This window comes from Castor canadensis, chromosome 16 (assembly GCF_047511655.1).
Source record: "Castor canadensis chromosome 16, mCasCan1.hap1v2, whole genome shotgun sequence".
NCBI lineage: Eukaryota > Metazoa > Chordata > Mammalia > Rodentia > Castoridae > Castor > Castor canadensis.
The window spans coordinates 70829517-70836598 of NC_133401.1; the positions used below are offsets into that span (position 1 = coordinate 70829517).

The 7082-nt window shown below is 39.1% G+C and overlaps 1 pseudogene; it reads right to left on the reverse strand.

Annotated features, from left to right (window-relative positions):
• LOC109678580 (butyrophilin-like protein 8) overlaps positions 1 to 5431 on the reverse strand; it is a 479331-nt pseudogene extending 473900 nt beyond the window's left edge.
• Positions 5432 to 7082: the final 1651 nt, after the last annotated feature.

Here is a 7082-nt window from a genome sequence, read left to right on the forward strand (position 1 = left end):
GTGAGTTCTCTGAAATAAGCAACAAACCTGACACCTGTAGCTCCCAGGTAGCCTCCTGGCTATATGTCTGTGAGCCAAACCAGCACCCGTATAGGCCAGTATCTGAAAGAGTGACTTTCTTCAGCCTCAGGAACACATGCCCATTCATGATGAAGTCCTTCACCAAATTTGTTCTCCCTTGAAAGACTGGCATCTGCATATACTTCTGATCTTTCCCATCCCAGAAGAGGTGGACCACAGCACTCAGCTCTTCCTTGAAGAACCTCACTTCCATGGCCTCTGCATTTATCTCAGGCGAGATGAAGCAGGGGACTATTACGTCCTCTCCCACCAAGACCTGGATGGGCTTGTCAGGCCCAACCACCTGCCACTGCCCTGTGGGAAGAAAAATAACCCAAATAACTGATGACACATAACAGAAATTCCCTTATCAATATATCCTACTCAGACCTGGAGTGCAAGGGGGTGGAACACTTATTACAATGTCCCTACTAAACCAAGGGACTCATAGCTATGACTCATGTCTCCTTACACTTGACATATCTTCATCAGGTACTTCACTCAGCCCTCCCAAACATCCAAAAAGATGTATATTATTAATATTCTCATTTTCAAGGTAAAAAACTGTTTCAGGGACACTAAGTATGTTACCCACACAAATGAAAGACACTTTCCAAATGCAGACCTGCTGACTAGAGGACATTTTATACCCACATTCTCTCCCTTCTGCCTGTCTGCTTCACTAAAACTTACAACAGCCCCTTTCCAATTTTTAACTAAAAATAAAGGACTGCCCCTTTTGCAATGACCCATGGGGAATGGGTATGACCATAAATCTTCAGGTTGGGCCAGTTTCTTTCCTTCATACATGTGATTAAATTTTGTTTCAATGGGAGAATGCACACACTTTGACCATCAGTCTAACCTTGTATTTGTGCTTCCTTGTTTTATTTACTTGGTCTGTCAAAATATGAAAGATGCACTATGACACTGTGAGAAGGAGATTTTCCAGTTTTTATTTTAGAGCTTTCTTCTTAGTACATTTATACTGTGGCATAATCTTTGTATAGCATGTACTTTTTACACTTAAACAGTATTTTTTCCACGTTGTGATTCTGGCATTCAATAGTACTTGATTTGACACTTCACTGACAAGTCTTACCTTCATTTTCTTCATATTTTCTTAGTCCTCATATACATGTTGTCCTTCACCTTCATTTTAAAACTTTTTATCATCTGGTTACAAGGATTTAAAATTGATTTGTTTTCTAGAAATTTTTCTCTCAGCTATGTGGACAGGGGCTGTTTTGCACAGAATTGCATCCCATGTGTAGCACAGACCACAAGCTTCACAAACAAGGGCTACATGTGTGAATGATGAGCACCATTTTCCCTTCTCATTTGCTCATCTGTTTGATGATCATTTCAGGTAACTTTCCTGATATAAATCACACTTACTGCTGTGTAATAGTTACCTATTTAGAAAGACAACATATTATAGAGTCTCCTTCCTTCAACTTCTGTGAACACAACCCCTTTGACTGGGGACATGTTCTCTTGATTAATTTAGAAACATTCATTTACCAATTTTTTCATTTAAGTGTGTGTGGGAGGGTGTATATGAATAGGAGGCAAAACAGGTTTTATGTGTGAGTTCCCAAATAAGTGAAAAATTTTTTATTTTAGCACAAGTATTTCTTAATTTAAGCATGTCTTATCGAAGTTCACACATTCTTGAAGGAGACTGTTATTAGATGAACTGTGGCTTTGTAGCATGGTCTCTGACCAACTAATCTGGAATAGCAGAGGTTAAGGCCCTGCCCCTTACCATGCACTCAGTCTCTGTGTAACCCACAGTAGGATGGGTACACTCCACAGTTGCTGATGGCTCCACCCTAGGAAACTGGCCTCTCCCCTCTGCTAAGGCCTCCTCTCCCATTTGGAATTTAATGATCCCAGGGGTAAGGCAACTCAGAAATCCTGAGATTTTAATAACCCTGGGGGCATCCCTATGATGAATGGGAAGCAGCAGATGAAGTTCAAACTCTTCTCATTCTGATTGAGATGATGCTAAACCACTAAATGCTAAAATCCTATAAAGGTTCCCCAAAAGTTTCCCAGTGGGCCTGAGTCCCAGTTGTGGCTCATTAGCACACCCTCCATGGTTTCAGACTTCACTCTCCCAACCACTCATTTTGTTTCTCAGAATCATCTCCTAAACAAACCGCCTGCAAACCAGCTCTTGTCACTGGATCTGCTTGGGGGAAGCTGGAATGCTGTTAGTGCTGCCTGCAGGGTTGTGAGGGGCTCCTGAGCTAAGGGAAAATATTTCAGAATGTCTCTATTTCTCTGGTCAGTCTTTGTTGCTGTCATTTGCCTTGCCTGTAGCAGAAACTTCCACTCTTCACTTTTCCTTCTACTGGGGAGCACTGAGGAAAAATGGTGATGGACACACTGTACACCAAGGGAGTTGTACACTATGTGCTTTTCATGCACAAACTCATGCAGTTTTCTGATAGTCCTGTCAGGAATGTGATACTAACTCCATGTCAGAACAAGCAAACTGACACTTGAAGAAGTTATAAGCCACAAAGCTCATAAGCAGAGGAAAGGGGAAAGTTAAAAAATGAAGTTTTCTTGCTTCTGTGTCATTTTCAGGATTCCCTGCTGCCTCTCCTGAAACCAGAAAGGAGGCAAAGCAACTCATCAGGAAATGGATGAGAATGGACTTAATTAGAGGTTCTCTTAAGAGTACTTGTATAGTTGGTGTGATGGAGCAGGCCTGTAATACCAGTTACTCAAGAAGTATAGACTGGGAAGATTGTGGTTTGAGGCTACCCAGGGGGTTAGGAGGAATAGAAAACAAGACATATTTCAGCCAACAAACCAGAAAGCTGATATCTAACTGTAATCTCATCCATTTGAGTGGTATAGCTAGGAAGACAAAGTATAGGGCTGGCCTGGGCAAAAAGTGTGAGACCATAACCCCCAAAACAATTAAAAGCAAAAATGGGCTGGGGACACAGCTTAAATGGCAAGCACCTGTGGACATGGCTCAAGTGTTATAATACCTGCCTAGCAAAAGCACAAGCCCCTGAGTCCAAACCTCAGTATTTCCCCTGCAAAGAAATGCATAGATTTTGTTGTGAAAACAGAGTGTATGTTTTTAAAGTTATGGAATCAGCCTAGGTGCCTGTCAACAGATGAAAGAATAAAGAAATGTGATATATATTCACAATGGAGTTGTATTTAGCTATAAAGAAATATGAGATTATATTATTGTCAGGAAAATAGATGGAACTAGAAATTGTCATGCTAAAAGAAATAAACCAGAAAGACAAATAACAAATGTTTTCTCTCATATGTGGAACTGGGGAGAGAAGCACGTGAAAATAAAAAGAGGAACTGGTAAGGATGTGGTGGGAGGAGGAAGAGCATGGAGGTGGTAAGTATGATCAAAGTCTGTTATAATCATGGATGAAAATGTAATGAAATCCTTCATTTATATAATTAATTATGCTAGTAAAAAGTCCATGTTTTAAAATTATTTTTAGTATTTTAACTGTACATATTTGTAATTTGCTGTGTGGTTATTTGATGCATGTATACAAGTATACTGACAAACATCAGAGTAATTCACATTTCCCTTTCCTTATAATTACTTTGCATTTGTAGACTTCAAGTTCCTCTCCTCCAGTCATTCATAAAATATGTAGTAGGTTTTTATAAATTATAGTCACACTATTGTCATGTAGAGCAAGTTTTGTTTTTCCTTTGGTACTGGGGTTTGAACTCAGGGCCTTCACCTTGAGCCACTCCACCAGACCTGTTTTTGTGAAGGGTTTTTCAAGATAGGGTCTCATCAGTTATTTTTCCCTGGCTGGCATCAAACCATGATCCTCCTGATATCCACTTCCTAAGTAGCTAGGATTAAAGGAGTGAGCCACTGGTGCCCGGCTAGAGCAAGTTTGAATGCCTTTGTTCCCCCTTTCTTATTGTTGTTTAGCTAAACAGACATATGTCCTGCATAGAGAGAAGATGAGGATTCATCTGAACTTTATACTGCTGAACACTGACTGCCCAGAGACCTGTGCCTACTCAAAATTCCTCTGATTTTTTTTTTGTTCAACTACTCCATATCTTATGAAGTAGGCTTTGTATTAAATAGTAATTGGAAGGAGAAATAAGGTTGGATTTCTGTCCCAAATTAGCCAGATATCTAGTCAAAGATCTAGAGATCTTTTTCACCCTCAGATTTCATATCACAGGGCTTACTAACTCAGCATGCCCTAAGTTTGACCACTGTTTTTTTCTTAAAAGCACCAGTGTCTTCTTCCATCTATGCACTGATCTCAGAAGTCTAGGTATTCTAGAGATTTCCCTTGCCTAACCCCACACATGCAATTAGGAACAAACACCTAATACCTTCACCTCAGCATCCTTTGTGTGTGCCCTCCCCACTACTACAGCCCCTCTTCAACATTCCACTCACAGAATTTCTAGGCTGCTCTCATTGTATCTACCATGCCTAAGTCCTTCCCACTGCCCTATTCCTGCCATAGCTCCTTGGTATTGGTAATTTCCAGGCTGTGATTAAGAAAAGCCAGGGAAATATAAGCATCACAGATATGACTACCTCTTTGTTCTGCACTAGCAAGTAGAGAACTCAAACTGTTAGTCAACAGTAAGGGTAAGAGGCTGTCCTGGATAGCTTACCTGACCCCAGCTTTAGGAGACTGACAAGCAACATGAGCACAAGGGCAATGGATGTGTTCTAGAGGGATGATTTCTTGTTATGAAAACCAGACACAGCAAGATGGATGGATACTTTAATTAGAGATCAGAGGAACCAGGCTAGCTGTCCCAGGATCAGGAGTTATGGAGGGGCTCATTTGGAATTGACGGTAAATTGTTTTGTTCTTCTCATAGCCTCCCTCATATCAACATGATTGCATGTGTTAGAAATATGAAGACTCTGGACTTTTAATCTTTGCATTTATTGGCAGGCAATAAATGTGTATCTCAAACCAGGAAATGAAAGTAGAAATAGGGTGGTGCACACTGAGAGGGGACTTTGTCCTGTTTTAGTTCTGTACCATGAGTGGTGGAAGAGAAACGTCAGATGCAAGGTTATTTTCTGGCAGGGAGATGTTTGTGAGGGTAGGGGCAGAGATCTAGTCCTAAAGGAGAGGTCATCCAGACAGAGGGTAGTGGGATCTTAAACAAGAATGTGGAACTCTGTGAGGTTACTGAGGTAATCCTGCCCCATTGCTTTTATGTCTTGAGTTCACAGTCTGACCATGAGACCAGATAGGTATCTTGATGTTAAGAGATTCACAGTATTGGGAAAGAATCTAATGCAGGTTCACACATAGGGAAAAGATGAAGATGCTTTTATTAGTCATTCATTAAATACGGTAAGCCAGGACATCCGTGATTAGCGATGGTTGTCCTTGTAAGCACAAGGAAACTTGCAATGATTGACCATTTACTAGATCAGAAAGTATGCTTCTACGGATACTACCACAAAGAACATATTCTTTTATTACAATTAAATTAAGGAAAGAAGCAATTAAAAATAGGAAGCCCTACACAATAAGAAATCATTGATTTTTCAATTTTAATAACTTTAAATCTTTTAATTTAAAAAAAATTCATGGGTCTAAAAGAAATCACAATAAAAGCTAGAATAAAACAGGAATGAAAAATATTATATTTGGCTGAAGTTTAGAGCCTTGGCAATGCCAACATTTGGCAAGGATGTGGTGAAATAAAATTCTCATTCTCTGCTGGTGGGAATAAAAGGTACAGTCACTTTGGAAGACAGTTTGGCCATTTCATGCAAAGCTAAACATGCCATATGATTCAGCAATCATTCTCTTTGATATTTACCCAAATAAGTTTAAAATACATACACACAAATGTTATAGCTGATTTATTTACAACTGTCAAAAGTTGGAGCAACCAATATGTCCTTCAATAAAGGAATGAAAAAAGTATGGTAAATTCACATCTTGGAATATATTCACCAATGTAAAAAACACAAGTTATCGTGCTACAAAAATACATGCAAGAACCTTGAATGCAAACTGCTCAGGGAAAGTTTCCAGTGTGCAAATGCTATATATAGCATGGTTCCAACTATATAACGTCTAGAAGGGAAAACCATAGAGATATGGAGATTTAAAAACTCACAAATAGCCAAGAGCTTGGTGTGGGGATTTAGAGAGGAATAGTGATAAATGGATAAAGCCGGAAAGTTTTTCAGCAAAACTATTCTGTGTAAGATTGTAATACTGAATTCATGACATTAGAAATTTGTCAAAACCCATAGAATTATACTACACAAAGGGTGACTTTAGTTAATAGAATAAATCAATATTGGTTCATCAACTCTATTTAATGTACCACACAAATGCAATATATTGATAACAGGTATAACTGTGGAGGAGGGGCATTTGGGAAACTGGATTTTCTGCCCTATTTCTTTATAAAAGTAAAAGAGCTCTTTAAAAGGTCTGGTGATTTTACAAAAATGAAAAATGATGCTAGATTCCAAAACCTTCATGTAAGTCAGTTCTCTGAAATGTTTGCACTTAAATATTTATATTAAGAAATAAAATGACTCTGAAAAGTGTCTGAGAAAAGCACCTGACTCAAAAGGCAGAAGTAAATGGGACCTCACATTGACATTCCAGATGTGGGTGAAGGTCCCTGACCTCTCAGAGCTTACAGACTAGAGTGGATATGAGCAGTAATATGAAAACATGCCTTTAGTAAAAAAGACTAAGTGCTTGAAAGAGGTGTGTGCTGACTTCTGAAGCACAGAGGGTCCTATACACAATAACCTGGTCTGGGGAAATTCCAGAAGAGGGAATGCCTGAGCTGATCTTTGTGACTAAGAAGAAACTATAATTAGGCACAAGAGTCACCATGGGTGATTACATGAAGGAATGAAACAATAGCATGTAATTGGAAAACAGTAAATAAATTCTATGGGTATAATACAAGCTTCATATAATGGAAGTTCAGGAGAAAAAGACTAGAAGGGTACACATAAAACCTCTTGAGTGCTAATACCA